The sequence below is a fragment of the Schistocerca gregaria genome, chromosome 7 (assembly GCF_023897955.1).
Source record: "Schistocerca gregaria isolate iqSchGreg1 chromosome 7, iqSchGreg1.2, whole genome shotgun sequence".
In the NCBI taxonomy this organism is placed as follows: domain Eukaryota; kingdom Metazoa; phylum Arthropoda; class Insecta; order Orthoptera; family Acrididae; genus Schistocerca; species Schistocerca gregaria.
Genome location: NC_064926.1, coordinates 272,936,321 through 272,960,174, shown reverse-complemented (window position 1 = coordinate 272,960,174; position 23,854 = coordinate 272,936,321). Strand labels below are relative to the sequence as shown.

Below are 23,854 nucleotides of genomic sequence, written 5' to 3'. Positions count from 1 at the left end.
CAATGCTTCATAACAACAAATTGCCTCCGATGAGCGTGAAGTCGCAATTGTTACGAGCGGGCTGATGCGCAATTCGCAGTCGGGTCGCGTTTGAGCAGTAGATTCTCCCACTTCTGGCTACAGGGACGTGGTTTTTGGCTGTGCAAGCAGTCGCAGCAAACAGCTAGATGCTACAGGGAAAAGGGGGCGCCAAATTCATATTCTGGAGGGGGAATAAAACTTGTTTCACAGAGCGCCTAGCATCCACCGCACGTTTGTCTACTGATTTTTTTGAAACGCTTCCCTGTTGGTTTTTGAACACATACTGATTTCTTAAGTTGATTTTTGAAATCGTGCATAGTTACGCGATGTCTCTGTCAGGAGAATCCTCGTCACATCTAGAAATACATTCCGCAGACGAGAGGGGTCGGGGCTATATGAGCTGAGCGGAGTAAAGCCGAAAGGATGAATGCCAATTGCTGTCTGATTATGAGGTTGATTGGGTTTGCGAATGATCAGCGTTGTTATAATTACCTTAGGGAAATAGCGGAAAGGTCGGGGAAGAAGGCCAGTGTTCACTCTGTCTGCTTGCCGGAGGGTCTCATCCGAGATGTGGAGGAGGCCCTACCGGCGGCGATAGAGAGCACTGGGTGCACCCGACTGCAAATTGTTGCTTATGTCGGCACCAATGACTCCTGCCGTCTGGGTTCTGAGGTCATACTCAGTTCGTACAGGTGGTTGGCGGAGTCGGTGAAGTTGGAAAGCCTCGCTCGCGGGGTGGAATCAGAGCTAAGTATTTGTAGTATCGTTCCCAGAACCGATCGCGGTCCTCTGGTTTGGAGCCGAGTGGAAGGCTTAAACCAGAGGCTCAGACGATTCTGCAGAGAGCTGGGGTGCAAATTTCTCGACCTCCGCTATCGGGTGGAGAAATGTAGGGTCCCCCTGAATAGGTCAGGCGTGCACTACACGCCGGAAGCGGCTACGAGGGTAGCGGAGTACGTGTGCACATGGGTTTTTTTTAGGTTAGAGAATTCCCTTCCTAGGCCCGACAAGACGCCTCCTGAGACGCGGCAAGGCAGGAGTAGGCAAAATGCAACAGGGAATAACAATATTAATGTGCTAATAGTAAACTGCAGGAGCGTCTATAGAAAGGTCCCAGAACTGCTCTCATTAATAAACGGTCACAACGCCCATATAGTACTAGGGACAGAAAGTTGGCTGAAACCACATGTAAACAGTAATGAAATCCTAAACTCAGATTGGAATGTATACCGCAGAGACAGGCTGGACAGTGAAGGGGGAGGCGTGTTTATAGCGATAAGAAGTGCAATAGTATCGAAGGAAATTGACGGAGATTCGAAATGTGAAATGATTTGGGTGAAGGTCACGGTTAAAGCAGGCTCAGACATGGTAATTGGATGTCTCTATAGGCCACCGGGCTCAGCAGCTGTTGTGGCTCAGCACCTGAATAATAATTTGGAAAATATTTCGAGTAGATTTCCCCACCATGTTATAGTTCTGGGTGGAGATTTTAATTTGCCGGATATAGACTGGGAGACTCAAACGTTCATAACGGGTGGCAAGGACAAAGAATCCAGTGAAATATTTTAAGTGCTTTATCTGAAAACTACCTTGAGCAGTTAAACAGAGAACCGACTCGTGGCGATAACATATTAGACCTTCTGGTGACAAACAGACCCGAACTATTTGAATCAGTTAATGCAGAACAGGGAATCAGCGATCATAAAGCGGTTACTGCATCGATGATTTCAGCCGTAAATAGAAATATTAAAAAAGGTAGGAAGATTTTTCTGTTTAGCAAAAGTGACAAAAAGCAGATTACAGAGTACCTGACGGCTCAACACAAAAGTTTTGTCTCAAGTACAGATAGTGTTGAGGATCAGTGGACAAAGTTCAAAACCATCGTACAATATGCGTTAGATGAGTATGTGCCAAGCAAGATCGTAAGAGACAGAAAAGAGCCACCGTGGTACAACAACCTAGTTAGAAAACTGCTGCGGAAGCAAAGGGAACTTCACAGCAAACATAAACATAGCCAAAGCCTTGCAGACAAACAAAAATTACGCGAAGCGAAATGTAGTGTGAGGAGGTCTATGCGAGAGGCTTTCAATGAATTCGAAAGTAAAGTTCTATGTACTGACTTGGCAGAAAATCCTAAGAAATTTTGATCCTATGTCAAAGCGGTAGGTGGATCAAAACAAAATGTCCAGACACTTTGTGACCAAAATGGTACTGAAACAGAGGATGACAGACTAAAGGCCGAAATACTAAATGTCTTCTTCCAAAGCTGTTTCACAGAGGAAGACTGCACTGTGCTTCCTTCTCTAGATTGTCGCACAGTTGACAAAATGGTAGATATCGAAATAGACGACAGAGGGATAGAGAAACAATTAAAATCGCTCAAAAGAGGAAAGGCCGCTGGTCCTGATGGGATACCAGTTCGATTTTACACAGAGTACGCGAAGGAACTTGCCCCCCCCCCCCCCCCCTTCTTGCAGCGGTGTACCGTAGGTCTCTAGAAGAGCGAAGCATTCCAAAGGATTGGAAAAGGGCACAGGTCATCTCCGTTTTCAAGAAGGGACGTCGAACAGATGTGCAGAACTGTAGACCTATATCTCTAACGTCGATCAGTTGTAGAATTTTGGAACACGTATTATGTTCGAGTATAATGTCTTTTCTGGAGACTAGAAATCTACTCTGTAGGAATCAGCATGGGTTTCGAAAAAGACGGTCGTGTGAAACCCAGCTCGCGCTATTCGTCCACGAGACTCAGAGGGCCTTAGACACGAGTTCACAGGTAGATGCCGTGTTTCTTGACTTCCGCAAGGCGTTTGACACAGTTCCCAACAGTCGTTTAATGAACAAAGTAAGAGCGTATGGACTATCAGATCAATTGTGTGATTGGATTGAGGAGTTCCTAGATAACAGAACGCAGCACGTCATTCGCAATGGAGAGAAGTCTTCCGAAGTAAGAGTGATTTCAGGTGTGCCGCAGGGGAGTGTCATAGGACCGTTGCTATTCACAATATACATAAATGACCTGGTGGATGACATCGGAAGTTCACTGAGGATTTTTGCAGATGATGCTGTGGTGTATCGAGAGGTTGCAACAATGGAAAATTGTACTGAAATGCAGGAGGATCTGCAGCGAATTGACGCATGGTGCACGGAATGGCAATTGAATCTCAATGTAGCGAAGTGTAATGTGATGCGAATACATAGAAAGATAGGTCCCTTATCGTTTAGCTACAAAATAGCAGGTCAGCAACTGGAAGCAGTTAATTCCATAAATTATCTGGGAGTACGCATTAGGAGTGATTTAAAATGTAATGATCATATAAAGTTGATCGTCGGTAAAGCAGATGCCAGACTGAGATTCATTGGAAGAATCCTAAGGAAATGCAATCCGACAACAAAGGAAGTAGGTTACAGTACGCTTGTTCGCCCACTGCTTGAATACTGCTCAGCAGTGTGGGATCCGCACCAGATAGGGTTGATAGAAGAGATAGAGAAGATCCAACGGAGAGCAGCGCGCTTCGTTACAGGATCATTTAGTAATCGCGAAAGCGTTACGGAGATGATAGATAAACTCCAGTGGAAGACTCTGCAGGAGAGACGCTCAGTAGCTCGGTACGGGCTTTTGTTAAAGTTTCGAGAACATACCTTCACCGAAGAGTCAAGCAGTATATTGCTCCCTCCTACGTATATCTCGCGAAGAGACCATGAGGATAAAATCAGAGAGATTAGAGCCCACACAGAAGCATACCGACAATCCTTCTTTCCACGTACAATACGAGACTGGAATAGAAGGGAGAACCGATAGAGGTACTTAGGGTACCCTCGGCCACACACCGTCCGGTGGCTTGCGGAGTATGGATGTAGATGTAGATGTAGAAATCTATAGATTCAGACTAGCAGAATGGAAATAAACGACTGACAGGAATAACTGGTGAGAAAGATTACGTACTAACTTCTCGGTGTACCCAAGAAAATGAAATTTTGACAGAAAATTTTTGGCCAGGTCGCTACACTAGGAGGGACCAGTTATACATACCACGGGTAGCAGCCGCTTACGTTCTATTCTGGAAGTAACGTGGAAAACGTGTTGTACTAACACGTAATAACGCCTAACCGGGAAACGATCGCGGAATAACTAAACGTGTGATTCTGGCAGGGTTACTGACATTAGTCGGCGAACAAATTTTGACAATGGTAGGAATAGGTGCAGAATTGGTGATGACAAGATTGTTTGTTAGAACGAGGAAGGAGAAGAGACGGGGACATCACACAAATCATGGAAGAATAAGAGGATTCAAAATTTATATAAAAATTTCGTAATACTACTTTTCAATCTCTTACTTGAGAAGCTGGTGCGTATGAATAAAATGTAGTAGGCCTAATAGGCATTTGATATTGGCAGTTCGTGAATTATATTCTGTCACGTTTATTTGGCGTGTCTTACAAAATTTCCCCAATATTAGAAAAGCCTCTTTTGTTTTATCTAGCAGACAGTGACAAAATAGACGTAATCAGATCGAGAAACCACACCAGTCTTGGGTAGTATTTGTGTTAAAATAATAGATTCTTTCGCAGAAAGGAAAGCATGCCGTGTAAAGCTGTAGCAAGATTAGAGAGAAAAAAATGCTAGGAACTAAGGATAGAAGAAATGTGTAATTTGTTGCTTGTCTCATTTCTTTATTTGTTTTATGTATCCTATATTTAATTTTATGTCATACAAAACAGCAAGTTATTAGCTAATAGGCAATAAAGAGTGCAAATTTTCTGAAGAGTTCTTGTTCTCCCGATTACAAATAATCCCATCCGCTATTAGCTGCGAGATTTTTTTAAAAATGGGACATGCTGTCAAACCGGCCGACTGGGAGCAGGACATTTCAACTTCCATTGTACTGAATATAGTTTGATGCCATCCAGTATAAAATATACACGATTCAATTCCACAGAGCGAAATACAGCGGCGTGCTATAGAAGAATGCTTTATGAAGAGGTGTAGCACTGCACTTTGGCACACTTCAGACCAAATAACATGTCTTACATTTCCCCGAACTCATATGTTTTATGTTTCAGACCTTTCAGAAAGAAGTGCGCTACAAGATGAACATATTTGTGAAAATTCGATTTTTTTTTTTTTTTTTTTTTTTTTTTTTTTTTTTTTTTTTAATATTGACCCGGTTCGCCAATATCGTAGATCCGAGGCTGATGCACAGAACAGTCAGAGAATAATTTGGAAAATATTTCGAGTAGATTTCCCCACCATGTTATAGTTCTGGGTGGAGATTTTAATTTGCCGGATATAGACTGGGAGACTCAAACGTTCATAACGGGTGGCAAGGACATTTCATTTGCTAAAGAAATTTGACCTTTATTGACCTTTTCCTCAGAGGCAGTCATTGTATTTGAAACGATATAGTGGATAGTCTTCACGCGACCCGTGTTTACATTAAGCAATTTTGCTGTTTCCCCTTCGTTTACGCTCACGTTAAATGAAAACAAAACAGATATCTGTGGGCGGGAGCTATCAAGTGAATTAAAATACATTCACATAATTACGGAAGGCTAAAATAAGTGATTCGTTTCAGATTATATTTTATTTCCACCTTTCTGACTGTCAAGCATTAATCGCCTTATAGAACAATGAAGTTATTTTTGTCTGCTAAAGAAATTTGACCTTTATTGACCTTTTCCTCAGAGGCAGTCATTGTATTTGAAACGAAATGTTAACTTCCACAGTAGTGGCTAGTTTCAACTGTTCGCTGCATTTCAAGTGCGCGTTTTCATCTTGTAGCACGTATGGCGTTATGTCATAATAAAGATCCAAACATGAAATAATACAATACTGGTGCTCCAAGATAATTTACGTCCCAAAAACCACAGTGGAAAGCTTAATATTAGGTCGAGGTCTACTTGACTGGGAATCTGGACATACGAATATGCACTTTAAGTATGCACTTTAAATGTGTAGTTATGGTTCACGAAATTCCAATGCTCTTGGAGTATCCTCTGATGTGTTGTTTCTTTTATGGCATAATGTATGGTCTTTCAATGTTTTACACGTACGTACATATGGTCTTCCCGCGTCAACCGCCGTGACGCCTGTTATTTGCGCTCTCTGGCAACTGCTGAAATGAACCTATTTCTAACAGGTCGCGGGAAAATATTGCGAATGGTTACTTTCAAAGTAAATATCCTTTTACGTAAGTTGAACGATGTGCGAGAATGTACCATGAATTTCTTAAATCACAGAGCGATTGACTGTCATTTAAAAATCAGCTCTTTGATGACGAGCCATTTAGACGAATTTCGAACGCTGAAGATCAGATATTTGTCATTATTAAAAATTTTACTGTCACATTTGTGTGATTCTTAAAGTGTAACACGCGCAAAAAAGATCAACATTATATGCGAAATCATAGCTTCCCTTGTAGCTTATTATTCTTGGAGACCAACATTATACGTGAAAGCTTTGCTTTTCTTGTAGCAACACTATGTATATTAATTTAAACTATTAACTTTCCCTGTTTCTGTATTCGTGCTACGTAACAGTGATGTTTCTGTTGGCTGACTACATCACGCGTCCTATGATCTGAATATCAGCTGTCATCGGCTGCCGAGATCACATGACATTAGCTATGACTGGCTTACAGAAAGGCATCGCAATCTCAGTATCAATAATTCGGAAAGTAACATGCGGTGTTTGGTGGAACTCCAATGTATACTTTCGTAATACGAAAAAAAAGCAACTTACATGTTGCTGCACATAAAAGAACCGGCCGGAGTGGCCGAGCGGTTCTAGGCGCTACAGTCTGGAGCCGCGCGACCGCTACGGTCGCAGGTTCAAATCCTACCTCGGGCGTAAATGTGTGTGATGTCCTTGGGTTAGTTAGGTTTAAGTAGTTCTAAGTTCTAGGGGACTTATGACCTAAGATGTTGAGTCCCATAGTGCTCAGAGCCATTTGAACCATTTTGAGCCACTGCCTGTCCCAGTAGCATATGTTACCGACTTCCATTTATATTTATGCACTGAATTTTGAATTACTGAGGTTATGTCACTGGGCACATCTGATATATTATACCTAACGTTCTTATCGTCAGTACTGATTATACATGCGCGCGAGTTTTCATGGTACTGTTTTGTTTTCATTTTCCAGCTTTCAGACACACTGGATTGGTTCTCTCTTGCTGATGTATTATTTTCTTTACCTCTAGTCATCGCTTTCTTCTTTACCGGCTTAGTGCTTATGTCTGCACACGGATTAATGCAATGTTTTTGTTTCTCACCCCTCTGACAAACGAAACTCCTCATAATACACTCCTGGAAATTGAAATAAGAACACCGTGAATTCATTGTCCCAGGAAGGGGAAACTTTATTGACACATTCCTGTGGTCAGATACATCACATGATCACACTGACAGAACCACAGGCACATAGACACAGGCAACAGAGCATGCACAATGTCGGCACTAGTACAGTGTATATCCACCTTTCGCAGCAATGCGGGCTGCTATTCTCCCATGGAGACGATCGTAGAGATGCTGGATGTAGTCCTGTGGAACGGCTTGCCATGCCATTTCCACCTGGCGCCTCAGTTGGACCAGCGTTCGTGCTGGACGTGCAGACCGCGTGAGACGACGCTTCATCCAGTCCCAAACATGCTCAATGGGGGACAGATCCGGAGATCTTGCTGGCCAGGGTAGTTGACTTACACCTTCTAGAGCACGTTGGGTGGCACGGAATACATGCGGACGTGCATTGTCCTGTTGGAACAGCAAGTTCCCTTGCCGGTCTAGGAATGGTAGAACGATGGGTTCGATGACGGTTTGGATGTACCGTGAACTATTCAGTGTCCCCTCGACGATCACCAGAGGTGTACGGCCAGTGTAGGAGATCGCTCCCCACACCATGATGCCGGGTGTTGGCCCTGTGTGCCTCGGTCGTATGCAGTCCTGATTGTGGCGCTCACCTGCACGGCGCCAAACACGCATACGACCATCATTGGCACCAAGGCAGAAGCGACTCTCATCGCTGAAGACGACACGTCTCCATTCGTCACTCCATTCACGCCTGTCGCGAGACCACTGGAGGCGGGCTGCACGATGTTGGGGCGTGAGCGGAAGACGGCCTAACGGTGTGCGGGACCGTAGCCCAGCTTCATGGAGACGGTTGCGAATGGTCCTCGCCGATACCCCAGGAGCAACAGTGTCCCTAATTTGCTGGGAAGTGGCGGTGCGGTCCCCTACGGCACTGCGTAGGATCCTACGGTCTTGGCGTGCATCCGTGCGTCGCTGCGGTCCGGTCCCAGGTCGACGGGCACGTGCACCTTCCGCCGACCTCTGGCGACAACATCGATGTACTGTGGAGACCTCACGCCCCACGTGTTGAGCAATTCGGCGGTACGTCCACCCGGCCTCCCGCATGCCCACTATACGCCCTCGCTCAAAGTCCGTCAACTGCACATACGGTTCTCGTCCACGCTGTCGCGGCATGCTACCAGTGTTAAAGACTGCGATGGAGCTCCGTATGCCACGGCAAACTGGCTGACACTGACGGCGGCGGTGCACAAATGCTGCGCAGCTAGCGCCATTCGACGGCCAACACCGCGGTTCCTGGTGTGTCCGCTGTGCCGTGCGTGTGATCATTGCTTGTACAGCCCTCTCGCAGTGTCCGGAGCAAGTATGGTGGGTCTGACACACCGGTGTCAATGTGTTCTTTTTTCCATTTCCAGGAGTGTAATTTTTCATTTTCTTGCTCTAGAATCGAGATTTCACTTTTCAGCGCCTCAATGCAATGCTGTTTTGTTTTTGCTTCACAGCTTTTGGACATACGAGACTCTTTTTCTCAAAAAAAAAATTATCGTTTTCTTGTTTTAAAAATCGAGACTTCACTTTTCAACTCTTCCGTATCGTGCTGAAGCACCTTCACGATTTCGCTTTGTGTTTTCCCTGATTTTTCAAATTCGGATATTTCGAAATGTAAACAACCGAGACATGTCCATAAAAAATCATCAGTGATGCATTTTAAGTTTGTTTACAGTTAACACATCACTTTCTTTTCACATTTCTTACACAATGAACTGTTCAATTTTTCCGTTTTTGATGAGAGTGAAATGGGCGCCGGTGCCATCTTACCTAATCATTTTGAAAATTTGGAATATTTTATGTAGCACAATATGAGTTCAGAAAAAAATAATGAACAGTAGATGCAATAGACTCTGTAATTAAATATGTTCTTAAAGACTTTGAGGAGAGGGGTTTTACTCAGGCCTCTTCCTGTGATCTGAATAAAACTTTTGACTGTGTAGGACATGACACTTCTACAGAAACTCCGTTTTTATGGCATCAGAGATAACAGCCTAAAACTATTTAAGTCTTATCTCCGAAACTGTGGGAAAGTCGTGTGTATCAACACAGAAAAGTCTACCGAGAAACAAACTAAGATGTGAGTTCCACAGGGATCTATGTTAGGACCATTTTTGTTTTTAGTAATGATCAGTGGCCTACCCTCCCTTATAAGTTCCAATACAGTGCTATTTGCAGATGACACTATCTTTCTCAACTATAACAGTGATCTAAATAAGTTAAAAGATTATGTTGACAATAAACTTGCCCAAGTGCCGTATTGGTTGAGGTGAAATGAGTTTGTCGTGAATGAGAACAATACTGAAAAAAAAAACATTATTTAGTCAAAAGGTCAAAAGTCCTTTTAATGAGCCCTGTTACATAAAGTTCTTGGGGGCATACTTTGATGACAAATTGTCCTGGGAGCAACACATCAAATTCATTAGTGTTAAATTATCCAGAGTAATTTACTTATTGAGATACCTTATGAAATGTGTACCAACAGCTTATGTTATTTATTTATTCATTTATTTATTTATCAGTTTAAAACATTTTTCAAAGTGTTATGTCATATGGACTTATTCTCCAGGGAAACTCAGGCCATGTTCAAAACATATTACTCCTGCAGAAGAAAGCAATCAGTCATTACATGTTCTCAGTATAAAGCACAGTGTAAGCCCTTGTTCTCTGAATGTAAAATAATGACTTATAAATCTGTACGTGTACCAAGTGTTACTATTTAATAAGCTTCTGCAGATGGTAGAAGACCTTCCAGAGTGTGAATGTAGGAAAACCTTAAATAAGTGGTTTGTTGCCAACCCATTCCATGAATTTAAAAGAATTTTTTGATTGCAACATGGAATTGTAAAGTAACAACTGACATGGCCACACAGTTCCGTTTGCTAAGGTAATGTAAATTGTGAAAAAGGTATGATTACTGCAAGACATCAGAAAAGAATCCTGTAACTGCAAAGAGATAAAAGTAAGGGATATGGGAACCCAAAATATGTAAATAAATTCTGTGATAAATTTGTCTTTTTAACAGACATAATGCTCAGTAATTATGAAATTTCCCTTCTTTTAAAAGGACTAATATTTAAGCACCAGCCCAGGTGAAACTACAAAGAAATGAAGCAAATTATAGCTGAGGCTGTGACAAGTCTCATGCCTGTATATCTTGCCAACTCCCCAGTGTCTCATAGCTTGGTGTCTTTGTGAAATAATCGAGTAAGCACAGTGGTAAGTTCAATGGACTTGCAATCGGGAGGATGGTGATTCAAAACTGAATTGTACACAGTGTAGAGCAGAAAAGAAGTTTGGAGATAATGATTATTTGTATCAGCATGACAATGCACCCATGCACCCTGTCATAAAGCAGCACATGTGAGGCAATGTTGTTGCAACAATAACATCCCTTAAATGGGTTGGTTTGTCCAGAGTTCTGACCTGAATCCCATGGAACACTTTTGGAATGAGTTAGAACACCAACTTTGCTCTAGACCCCAGCATCCAAAATTACTACCATATTCACATTTGGATCTTGAGGAAGAATGGGCTGCCATTTCTCCATAGAGATTCAGGCAGCTCATTGAAAGTGTCGCCAATAAAGTTCAAACTCTCATAAATTTGAAGGGTGGAGAAATGCCGTATTAACTCCACTAATATGCGCCCAGATACTTTTGATTAGGTAGTTTACTATGGATTGATCCACCCATGTTTACAATGTTGGATTGAAATTTGGGGTGGACAATGTGACAAGAGCAGATTTTTCTTTACTTATGGGGTGCAGAACTTAGTGTGCACTGCAACTTGAGCGCGTTTTTGCCATTATTCTGTTGCCTGTATCTCCTAATCAGCTTGCTAATCTAGTTTCATTTTTTCACAAATAGTAATATAGATGGACCAAGTGTCATGTCACAACAGTGACTATTCATTTACTTATGACACTCAAAACTTGGTGTGCAGTCTATGAGGGCACAGCTTCTCTGATATTTAATTGCTTGCATATCCTAATAGCTTCATCAATCTCCAGTAGCTTCATTTTTTCACAAATAGTAGTAGAAGCTCAGTAGCATAGGTTGGTCAGGAGGCTTGTGTTGGCAGCAAATATTTATTTAGGTATGAACTTTTGAATTTGGTGCATATTATTCAGCTCATGGTGTTGGGATCTGGATAGGCTGTCTTCTTGTAAATTTCATATATGTAGTTCAAAAATAATTTTAGGGCCCATGTTGTATTTGTCACGTAAATGGTTATGGTGCTGTGTAATTTACTAACTGTAGAGCTCACCATATTTCTCCTTTTTGGAACATTGCAGAAATCAACATTTTCTTAAAGGGATGTTTCCCCGTTATAACAGTACAGACTAGGACTCTTAAAAATAGATCATGGATAACAAAAGGAATAAAAGTGTCTAGTGCTACAAAGAGGAAACTGCATATGGAGGCAAAAGTAAATCGAAGTCCTGAATTTCTTAAATACGTAAGCACATACAAAAAAATATTTGACAAAGTAGTTAAATTAGCAAAGCGTATTGCAAATAATAGCTATATCTCAAATGCTAAAAACAAATCAAAAGCTGTTTGGTCTGTTATAAGAAGTGAGGTCGGCAATGAAATGGAGAAAAAATGCCCCTCAAAACTAATGATAAATGGTAGAGCTGTTACAGATCCCAGTACCATTTGTGAATCCTTCAATGACTTCTTCATAAATTGTAATAAAACTAGTGATTATCCACCACCAAGTACAAAGGGTAGTGCTGCAGAGCAAAATTGCACGGGTTTTAAATTTTCCCATGTTTCCAGCTCTGATGTTATAAAAATCATAATGTCCCTAAAAAATTTAAACTCTGTGGGTTGGGATGAGGTCCCCACTAAAATAATAAAAATAGCCTGTCATAGTATTGCGCATCCACTCTCCCTCTTAATCAACCAGTCTTTTGATGAAGGATGTTTCCCAGACCGATTAAAATATGCAGAAGTAAGGCCAATTCATAAAAAAGGCAAACAAGATGAAATGGGAAACTATAGGCCTATCTCACTATTACCAATTTTTTCAAAAATATTTGAAAGAGCAGCATGTGATCAGATGCAAAATTACAATTCATCCCACAGCATTATTTTACGCAATCAGTATGGTTTCAGGAAAGGCTGCAGCACAACTCGGGCAATAAACGAACTGGTCACAAAAGTTAGCAGATGTCTTGACGATAGACTGTGTGTATCGGGCATCTTCTGTGATCTTACCAAAGCTTTTGATACGGTAAATCATGACCTGCTTCTCCAAAAACTGACAAACTATGGTTTTCAAGGAAAATCTCTTAATTGGATGTCGTCATACTTGGCAAACAGGAAACAAAGAGTACTTGTAAACAACAGTAACAAAAAAGTAGTCTCTGGCTGGAAACACACTCAGTTAGGCGTACCGCAAGGTTCTATATTAGGGCCTCTACTATTTTTGTATTATATTAATGATATGCCAAGCCAGGTTCAGTCCGATACCATCCTCTACGCAGATGACTCAACAGCAATAGTATGCTGCAAAACTGATAAAGACTTAATCCACCGTATTGAGCAAACACTTGGGGAAGTGGAGAAATGGGTCAAAAATAACAGCTTGAAATTAAATCTTACAAAAACAGAAATTGTTCATTTCACCACAAAACAATCGGCTCAATGTATAAATGAAATAACATACAAAGACAAAAAATTGGACACTGCAAACTGTGTCAAATTCCTTGGGGTACTAGTGAATAAGAATATGCTGTGGGGTTACCATGTAGACAGCATACTAAGTCGACTGAACAGTCTCGTATATGCCATGAATGTCCTATATAGCATTACTGATTTAGCTGTAAAGAAAACTGTATATTATGCATATTTTGTATCAGTCATAAGGTATAGTATAATTTTTTGGGGGTCTGAGAAAACAAATCTGCTCAAAGCCTTTAGGCTACAAAAAAAGATAATCCGAGCCATGGTAGGAGCAAAAAGGAGACAACACTGCAAACCTATATTTGAGAAACTAGATCTAATGTCCATACCTTGCTTATATATATATGAGCTTCTCATATTCACAAAAAGAAACCCACAACTTTTTGAAGGCAACTGCTTCTTGCATCAGTATGAGACCAGGCATAGAGCAAGTTACATGTTACCTACCCATAGACTAACACTATATGAAAAAACTCCACATTATATGGGCATGAAATTTACAAATACTATCTGGAAGGGGAAACGTGACCCACCTCTAAAATATACTGAAGGAGACTTGGAAACATATCTAAAAAATAAATGCTACTATACGGTAGAAGAATTCTTGAATGATAACCATGTAAAAATAATTGTATAGATCACCACAATATGTATTATGACAAATGTGTAAAATACTTTATTATGACAAATGTGTAAAATACCTGTATAGCAACACATGTATTATAACCTAAAATTAAGTTTATTAGTCTGTATGTAGTATAAAAACTGACAAGTCACCTATGTCGCAATCCTTGATTGTATAAGGCATGTTACGTGATAATAAAATTTGATTGATTGATTGGGATAAACGAACAGACAAAGGAAATTTTGGGGATATCTCATGGGAGTGTATGCAGCTGTTGCCTTTTACAATAATCTAGTGATTAATTATGGAGCTCCACAAGCCTGTCTGCAGATGATACTATTGACTATGGGTAGATGTATTGCTAGCAGACTGTACTAAAATGCAGAAAGACCTGCAGAGGATAAATGGTTGCTGCAGGAGCTGGCAGTTAACTCTGGATGTAAATAAATATAATGTATTGTACATAAAAAGGCAAAGAGATCCATTATTTTGTGATTACCTACTTATGATAAATCACTGGAAACAGAAGCAACCTTGAAATACTTAGGAGTAATTGGCTAGAGTGACATAAAGCAGAATGGCCACTTAAAATAATTCTAGGAAAAAGGAAAAGCATACACAATGCTGAGATTAAGTGGAAGAATCTTAAACAAATTTAATTCAGCTGGGAAAGAAGTGGCTTACCAAACAGTTGTTCCACCGATTCTTGAGTATTTCTCATCAGTCTTAAAGGGATAAACGAACAGACAAAGGAAATTTTGGGGATATCTCATGGGAGTGTATGCAGCTGTTGCCTTTTACAATAATCTAGTGATTAATTATGGAGCTCCACAAGCCTGTCTGCAGATGATACTATTGACTATGGGTAGATGTATTGCTAGCAGACTGTACTAAAATGCAGAAAGACCTGCAGAGGATAAATGGTTGCTGCAGGAGCTGGCAGTTAACTCTGGATGTAAATAAATATAATGTATTGTACATAAAAAGGCAAAGAGATCCATTATTTTGTGATTACCTACTTATGATAAATCACTGGAAACAGAAGCAACCTTGAAATACTTAGGAGTAATTGGCTAGAGTGACATAAAGCAGAATGGCCACTTAAAATAATTCTAGGAAAAAGGAAAAGCATACACAATGCTGAGATTAAGTGGAAGAATCTTAAACAAATTTAATTCAGCTGGGAAAGAAGTGGCTTACCAAACAGTTGTTCCACCGATTCTTGAGTATTTCTCATCAGTCTGGTACCCTAAACAGGTGGAATTGAAGGAAAAGATTATGATGATCTACTATAGCCTTAAGAATGAAAACTGATAAATATATTTGAATATGTGAATATCTATCGTGATAAGTCAAATAAATTATCATAATGGAATTTGAAACTCTGCTCCAATTCTCGCAGAAAACAATAATGAATTAACAAATGTCTGTCTTCTTTTTTGTTTAGCTTAATCACCAATCAAAACAAAAATTTCATTCTTACAAGAAAGTGGACCCTCTTTAATTCATTAATAAGTGAAACACAATTTGAATGTAACCACATTTATTGAAACACATTGGTCTCTGTGCTATACAATTCATGTTGCCCAAATGGCCACCAAAACTGACCAGCTTTTATCTCTGCTCTGGTGAACCCTTCTGCACTGGCTTTGTGATGTAAAACCTGTCTCCCATACTGGGTGCGATACAAGAATGTTTCTAACCTTCTTTGCACAATCACTAGTCTACGTCTGTGGTTAAGTTGGGGTGTATTACATCTGGTTGTATTTACAAGAAAGTAGTGCCTTCCCCTATCACAAAATTATGAAGTCAAACTCAGCATGGATTACCACAGAGGCACCTCAGTCCGTGCTGCTTCAACCCTGTTGCATTGTTCAGGAACCATACTGGCTGATGGATGGTGCCATGACAGTCTCTTGACTAAATGTTTTCTATGGGTGAGAGACCTGTACAACATTGCTGACTGGGACAACAATCAAATATCCTCTTTAATGCATGTCAGGACACCATTGGCAATTTGTTTCTTTTATTAAGAGAGAACATCTCAGAGACCTGGATCATAGAGCACTGCCACAGGTCTTAACACACCACAAATGTAAATCCTATTATCCAGATCACCAGCTACTTTACATCAGAAGTGTTCTCAAACATCTCACCAGGTGCTGGCCCATAAGAAATTGACAAAAATACCGGGCAGTATTTGTTCTCCTCAGAGTCACTGCACATGAATATCTCCATTGTGATGCTGTATTTAGATCTGGACTCATCTAAAAAGACAATGTGGTACCACTCCAATCTGGAGAGTTGTCACTGGGACCACACCTGTCAGCATGCCTCTCTTTGCTGCCACTGCAACAGTGGCTGCACTGTTTACAATTTGTTATGTTACAGACATTGTCCTACTGTCTATATGGATAACTGCCTTGCTCATAAACAAGCCCAGTCCCTGAATCAGTTTATGTTAAAGATTAAAATCGCATGGCATTCTTGGCAGAATATATTGAAGGGCAGATTCAGCCACATAATTGGAAAGATTTTTCTGTCCTTTACGCTCAGTGGCTCCTTTCTTACATGTTGTGTGTTGAAGTGTATCTGATAAGTGCAGGTAGCTGAATGGGTGTGTGGTGTGGCATCATGTTGTTGCTGGATGAGCTTGAGAGAAGGCAGAAGGTGAACCCTTATGCTGACACAAAGTATAGTCCTCTCATCTAGCAAAAGAGGCTTCCAAGCTTAACATGTCCATCTGCCTGATGGATAACCATCGACAGTGTCCTATGTCCTCACTCTGTGACATGCTGCAGAGAGATTTGGAATTTAATCCAGAACATTTACACAAAGTCTAGCAACCAGGAACTTTATACTACCATCCTTCCACCCCTTTTCTGTAAAAGCAAAGGGAAAGCAGTACGCAGCATGTTGCAAACAAATACCAGTATTGGCCCTGGCAGACATGGCTTAACTTTTGCGATCTGTTGAGAAGTGGTGTATTCAATGAGGGAAGGTCGTTTGCTCAAGGTACATTTGAATGATGTACAATCCTCCCCAGGTAAGCAGACAATGTCTGTCCTCCTGGGCACTTGTATCCCAGGGCCTCTAAGGTCAGTGTGGCCCACCTGAACCCCTAGATTCCAGATTTAGATGACAGTCATGTGACCCAACCAATGCAAGCAGCAATATCGTGGAGTGATAGTCTATGAAACTGTTGGTGTTGAATTTTGACACTTGCTGGTAAACTACACTCTTTCTTACGAAAGGCATAACACACTCTTTTCCCAAACATTAAAGTGTAATTTTGGATGGAAAATAACTGTGTAATCTTTTCTTATATGCACAATGTAGGTGGCATTACTCCTCTCTACCTTGTGCATTTGCTCTGAAATGATAATATTTTGTATATTCAAGTATGTAATCCACTTCATGACAATATGAGGTTTCCTGTATGCCATCTTCATGGTGATGCACCTTTAGTGATCAGCAGTGGATTAGTTTTTCTCTCACATGTCTTGCAAAATTACCATAATGGGAAAATTGGAGAAATTAGAGCTCATATGGAGGCTTATCCACAGTCATTCATCCCACACACCATCATGAAAGAAACAAGGAAAATGGGGAGGTGGGATACTGATAGTACCAGAAGGACTCTTAGTCACACCCTATGCAGACATAGATGTTGAGCTCCTCTTAGGAAAATACAAAGTGACAGACCAAATTTCAAGTTGGTGCAATGAATAGCAGCTTACTCTAAATGTAGAAAAATGTAAGTTAATGCAGATTAGTAGGATAAACAATCTCATAATGCTCAAATAAACTATTAACCATGTCCTGCTTGACACATCCATGTTGATTAAATATCTAGGTATAATGTCGAAAAACAATTCAAAATGGAATGAGTACATAAGGTCTACAATAAGGAAGATGAAGAGACAACTTCAGTTTATTTCAGAGAATTTTAGGAAAGTGTAACTCATCCTTCAAGGAGGCCACTTGTAAAACAATGTTGCAACCCATTCTTGAGTAACGCTTGTGTGTTTTGGAACCCCACCAGGTTGGATTCAAGGAAGATATCAAAGCAATTCAGAGGTGTGCTGCTAGACTTGTTATTGGTACATTCACTCAAGACATGAGTATTAAACAAAAGCACTCAAATGGGTATCCCTGGAGGAAAGATGATGTTCTTTACATGAAATGCTGTTGAGAAAATTTAGAGGACCAGCATTTAATGCTAATTGCAGAATGATTCTACTGTTGCCAACTTGCATTTTTTGTAAGGACCATGGAGATAATAGAAACTGTAACTTTTACAGAGGAATATAGACAGTCATTTTTCCCTCGCTCTGTTTGTCAGTGGAACAGAAAAGGAAATGACTAGCAGTGGTATGAGATACCATCCGCCATGCTCCATACAGTGTCTTTCTAGGTATGAATGTACATGCATAAGTGTTCAGATCTGTTTATTGTTCTTGTTCTCTTGTTATGATTAGTGCTACCACTTCTAAAAATGTCAGACACCTTTTAAAACAATGTGTTAACAGTGTGAAGCAGCTAAGGAACCCACTCAAAATACAGTGTTCTAAAAAAAAAGAATTTTCTTATTTTGAGAGATGATAGTGAGCACCAAAACAAGACAAAAATGTCAAGTTCTCAGAAGATTGTATTCAGACAATGATAGCTGTAATAATGTTCTTCAGATGGACAGTACTGCATGCTGTATTTCATATAGACTTGCCACATCACAAGCCTAAGTTATACACCATTTCTTGCCTTCAGGAGTCCTCAGTGTTTCGTTGTAGACTCCTTGACTAGCATGGCTATGATGGCTAAGGCCAGAGACTCAGGAACCAATGAAGACTTTTTCTGGCAGTAGCTGTAGGTTGCCTGCATATGTGTGCACAAACAATGATTTTACAATCTAAGATGTTGGAATGAAAGAAGGTGCGGGCAAAAATTTAAAAATTTTGCCATCCATTAAAAAGAAACAGCCAATCACAACACAGCATTTTACCAGCCTTTAAAATGAACAGCTAGTCAGTATGTAAGCACTGTCTTGATCATGTTCAAAACCAAACGAACTGTCTGAATTTTGTGCCTTGCTCAGAAGTATCTGCACAACTTGAATTTACAGTAACTACTGCCTTGTTCAAAAGCATCCATGCAACCTGAATTTTGTATAAACTTAGCCCATGTTCAAAAGTATCCAAACGTTAATTTTGTGTAAAGTGATGTCATTTACAAAAATAACCAGAAGATCTAAATTTTGCACTTAAGCATCATGTTCAATCACATTCATGAACAATCAGAAATTTGCTTAAATATATGAATGTTCACAACTATCCAGATGATTTCAATATTGCATAAATTGGTACTGTACCCAAAACTATCTGAATGACATGAACTTCGTATAAATTGGCATTTTAAAAAATATCAGGAAGACCTGAATTTTGCATAATTTAGCATCATGATCAAAAGTATCTGAATGTTGCATAAACAGGCACATGTTCAAAAGTATCTAAGTGATCTAAATATTCCATATATTGGCGCCATGTTCAAAACTATCCAAAAGCTGTGCATTTTGGGCAAATTGTGTCATATACAAATGTATCCAAATGAGCTGAATTTTTCATGAATTAGCATCTGTTCAAAAGTATTTAAATGTCCGGAACTGCACAATCAAAATAGCCATCCCAGAACTACCAGCTTGACATCATGCTCAAAAGTGTCTGATTAAGTTGAATTGAAAACAGCCAGGTAACAGTGGCAGGTGAAAGTCGGGAGAGCAGTGTGCTGCTTTGTCAAGGCTGGACTCGTCTGACTTCAAAGAAACATGGCATAAATTGCATAATGCCTGCACATGTCTGTCTTCATGTAGTCCTAACTCTGAAAGCTATTACATGATTAATCTAAGCAGTGCATGAAGATGGATTGTTTTGCATGTTATGGAAGTTCATACTGGACATGATATGTATAGATAACAAGAAACACTGAGGCGTGTAGCTCATAATATGTAATGTAAATGAGTGTAGTTTTGGTCTTTGTGTAGGAGTAATCAATGTTATCTTCATGTCTAAACTGTCTGTATAATATGTCAAAAACTCATCTAAGTTCTGCTACAACCAGTATCAGAGTCACCCAAGCAATATAGTGACCCATATGCTAGGGCAATTTAATTTGTCTTAGCAATACAAAACCTTTGTCATATTCAGCTAATAATCCAAACTTATTCTACTGCATGATGAAAACTACATGATCCTATTCCCTCCATACATTGCTATATTCCAGCAAAATTCTAACAAATTGTCTCATAAATTGCCGTGTTATATCAAGATTGTTTGCTGTTATGGCCAAACTGCAACAAATTACTCCTTACATCACTGTGTTACAGTTAAATGGTAACAAATTGTCCCATACATCGACATTTTACAGCAAAATTGTAACAGTTACCCAAAACATTCCCACTATAGCAAAACTGTACCAAATTACACTGTACATCATAATGTTACACAAAAATTGCTACAATCTGATATATGCATGGTGTCTTCTGAAGAACGAGTCCCATGGCAAAGTTGGTACCTCACAGTGGAAGCTCAGTCACTGCCTGATACAACGCCACCCTCAAGACGTTCCATACAGCACAATTGCTGGAAGAGTACATACATCAGAGTGCAGTGCTGCTTAGCCCACACTGCAGTCATCAATGACAGCATTGTCTTACTTCAAATCGAGCTGTGCAAGTTGTATTTAAAGTCAGCACTGTATCAGACTTTGTAGTTAACTGTACATTAGAGATGGCTATCAATATGTACTGTATCAAGTGATAAGATATAGTCAGTGACAGTAACAGATACATAAGTGATTTTTCTGTAGACATGGATTGTTTCCAAGTTAAGGATTTTAGATTGTCCAAGTTTTAATAAAGTCATCTAATATTTTGTGTATGGATTTTTTCCAAGTTTAATATTGTACATTGTTTAAGCTTTAATAAAATGATATAATATTTTATGTGTTGTAATATCTACTCGACCTACTCCAGAAGTAAATCTAGGCTCGCTAGTACCCATTACAGTTCCAATACAAATGTCTCTACTGGTTTTTTCATCTGGCACTACAGTACACATATCCATTTTATAGAAAACATGTAACAAATTACCCCATACATCACCACTGTTACAGCAAAATTGTAACAAATTGTTGCATACATCATTATGGCACATTAAAATTGTAACAAATTGCCCTATACATTGTGATCTTACAGCAACATTGTTGCAAATAATCGCCTGTTAGAGTCAAACTGTGAGAAATTGCTCCATACATCATCAAGTTACAGCAGAATTGTAACAAATTGCCCCATACATCTCTGTATAACAGCAAAACTAAAGCAAATTAACTCCTTACATCACCACTGTTGCATGAAATTGTGAAATCATGATGGATTCCGTTGGGGCAATGATGGCCAGTTGATGTGGTGACTACCATAACAACAGATTTTATAGGGGTGGTGGGTGGGGAGGGGGGGGGGGGGAGGGGCAATAACGGGTAGCTGATGTATGATGATTGTCATTACCGCAACACTACTGTGGGGTAATGATGACCTTTGACAGGGTGATTAGTTAGAACCCAGATTCTGTAGGGTCAAGCAATCATTGTCACTTGACATCATAGCTGCCAATACCCCATACATAGCAAAATGTGACTTGCTTGGAGGTTGCATCAATCTACATACACAGAAGTCAGCAAGTTTAATTATGAAATGACTTGTACATATACTGGATGGTTATAATTAAACTGATGGTGTTCTGAGTGAATCAGTGTGGGCTGTACACATCACAGGATGCTGAAACATTATACATATGTTAAATAATTGACATGCTCATGAAGTATGCTGAAAAAGTAATAGTTCCACTTTCAACCACCAGCAGATAATATGGTGCTGTAAGAAGTCAGAATGTAGTATGGATGCAGGAAAATGGGAGGGACAATTAACACATGATAATAGTGGTTCTGGCACGTTTATTAGGAGATGATCACATGTTCTAACATGCATTCGGTATGGTTTCCTGTCTCAGCAATATGCTGCATCCATAACACAGCATGATCAATAGTTGCTCATAGCATGTCCAATGTAATCAGAGTGATATATTGTCATATGCTATCCTTCATTTCAGGAGGAGTTAAGATACATTCCTGATCAATCTTTTGGATATCCCCACAACCAAAAGTCACATGGATTTTGGTCAGGGAATCTCGAAATTGCATAGATGATGCAGTTGTTACTGAAGGTTTCTTGAAGAAAACGTTTCACCTGCCAAGTAACATGTGGCGTCAATCCAGCTGCATCTGCCTGACGATTTTTTTTTAACAGGAATAATCTGTGTTTTTACTTTCACTATATACCCTTCGCTGCACCAGTGACCTACAATAATCTAAGGCGCCTTGACTGGTCCAGACTCTTTCCACTATTGAGTAGTTCTAGTTCTTTCTTTATTATTATTATTATTATTATTATTATTATGTGATCAACTATCTGAAAACCAGCCGATTTGATATTTGTTTGATAATACAGAAGAGGAACCATATTATGGTCTTTGACAACGAAACAGTTTTGAAAGACCAAATGTAGTATTTCTGTCATCTTCTGTTTTGGTATCTGTGTGATATCTGAATGATTTAGACTGGCTTATTGACTTTAACCTAAACTTCTTAGGATTTTAGTCAAATCATTTGGCAAAATTTTACTTTCAGATTCACTGAATGCTCCTCACATCACTCTCCTTATGCTCATTTTGGTTTATACCACCTTCTATTTGTCTGTCAGGCTTTGATTATCTTATACCCTTGATGGATCTCCCATCTGCTTCTGTAGCAACTTTCTAACATGGCTACTAGACCATGGTATGTCTCTTCTATTCCTCACAACTTTGCTTGGCACATACTTGTCTAAGATCTACTCTATGGTGCTTGTAAGTTTTACTGATTTTCTGTACATATCTTTCTCTGCAGAGATGAATATTTGATGTTGGCCGTTTAGATATTCTACAATTTGTCTCCTGACAATGTTGATAACCAAAATATGTTTTCCTACCTTTCTAAACATTTCCCGTGACATATAGTCAATGAAATTGAAGGAAGACAACTTCTCTGCCAAGATCACATTTGTCAATCTTTTATTTATGATGACCAGTTTCGGTACACAGAATTACCATCATCTGATTTCAATATAGGTTAATCAGATGATGGCACACTGCTTACTGAATCCTGCCATCATAAATAAAGGCTTTACATGTACGATCCTGGATAGTCTTTCTTCAAGCTGAATATATAGAGACCACCCTCAGTATGAGCAAGTTGACTACAGACATTGATAATGTCACAGCCTTATGATCACTGGTTACCTTCTCAGCGGTAACTGATTTGAAAAGTTCAGATCTGCTGTTAGGATTTCTAAGACAGTGAAGTTCGGTGGCAGGAGGAACAAGACTTCTGGTCAGGTGACTACAGGGTTATAAACACAAAATCAAATAGGGGTAATGCAGGAGTAGGTTTAATAATGAATAGGAAAATAGGAATGCAGGTAAGCTACTACAAACAACATAGTGAACGCATTATTGTGGCCAAGATAGATACGAAGCCCACATCTACTACAGTAGTACAAGTTTATATGCCAACTAGCTCTGCAGATGACGAAGAAATTGAAGAAATGTATGATCAAATAAAAGAAATTATTCAGATAGTGAAGGGTGACGAAAATTTAATAGTCATGGGTGACTGGAATTCGGTAGTAGGAAAAGGGAGAGGAGGAAACGTAGTAGGTGAATATGGCCTGGGGCAAAGAAATGAAAGAGGAAGCCGCCTAGTAGAATTTTGCACAGAGCACAACTTAATCATAGGTAACACTTGGTTCAAGAATCCTAAAAGAAGGCTGTATACATGGAAGAAGCCTGGAGATACTGACAGGTTTCAGATAGATTATATTATGGTACGACAGAGATTTAGGAACCAGGTTTTAAATTGTAAGACATTTCCAGGGGCAGATGTGGACTCTGACCACAATCTGTTCGTTATGACTTGTAGATTAAAACTGAAGAAACTGCAAAAAGGTGGGAATTTAAGGAGATGGGACCTGGATAAACTAAAAGAACCAGAGGTTGTACGGAGTTTCAAGGAGAG

General features: G+C 39.8%; 1 protein-coding gene across 1 annotated transcript in view; it reads left to right on the top strand.

Moving 5' to 3' along the window:
- LOC126281978 (mast/stem cell growth factor receptor kita-like) overlaps positions 1 to 20,635 on the top strand; it is a 309,972-nt gene extending 289,337 nt beyond the window's left edge. The window contains exon 23 of the mRNA XM_049981360.1: positions 20,235 to 20,635. The gene's annotated coding sequence lies outside the window, so the exon portion shown is untranslated. The remainder of the gene's footprint in view (positions 1 to 20,234) is intronic.
- Positions 20,636 to 23,854: the final 3,219 nt, after the last annotated feature.